Raw genomic sequence first — 457 nt, forward strand, 5'->3', positions numbered from 1 at the left:
AGAGCTATCCAAAGACATCTTGGACAGTTCAGAGAGACCATCATATAAAATACCTATGATGCTCCATTCAGAAAGCATGTCAGAAGGACATTTTCTGATCAATTGTTTGTATCTTTCCCAAGCTTCATAGAGGGATTCTCCTTCCTTCTGTCTGAAGGTTTGGACTTCCACTCTAAGCTTACTCAATTTTTGAGGTGGAAAGAACTTTGCCAAGAAGGCATTGACTAGCTTTTCCCAAGAGTTCAGGCTTTCTTTAGGTTGTGAGTCCAACCATGTTCTAGCTCTGTCTCTTACAACAAAAGGAAATATCATAAGTCTGTAGACCTCAGGGTCAACCCCATTAGTCTTGACAATGTCACAGATTTGCAAGAATTCACCTAAGAACTGATGAGGATCTTCCAATGGAAGTCCATGGAACTTGCAATTCTGTTGCATTAGAGAAATAATTGAGGCTTAA

At 39.8% G+C, this 457-nt stretch overlaps 1 non-coding gene across 1 annotated transcript; it reads left to right on the top strand.

The window, feature by feature from the left end:
• The first annotated feature begins 72 nt into the window (after positions 1–72).
• On the top strand, positions 73–180 carry LOC127745222 (small nucleolar RNA R71). Its single transcript, XR_008006418.1, has one exon. It is a non-coding gene; the product is annotated as a small nucleolar RNA R71 (small nucleolar RNA).
• The last annotated feature ends 277 nt before the right edge of the window (positions 181–457 follow it).

Source organism: Arachis duranensis, chromosome 2 (assembly GCF_000817695.3).
Source record: "Arachis duranensis cultivar V14167 chromosome 2, aradu.V14167.gnm2.J7QH, whole genome shotgun sequence".
Classification (NCBI taxonomy): Eukaryota; Viridiplantae; Streptophyta; class Magnoliopsida; order Fabales; family Fabaceae; genus Arachis; species Arachis duranensis.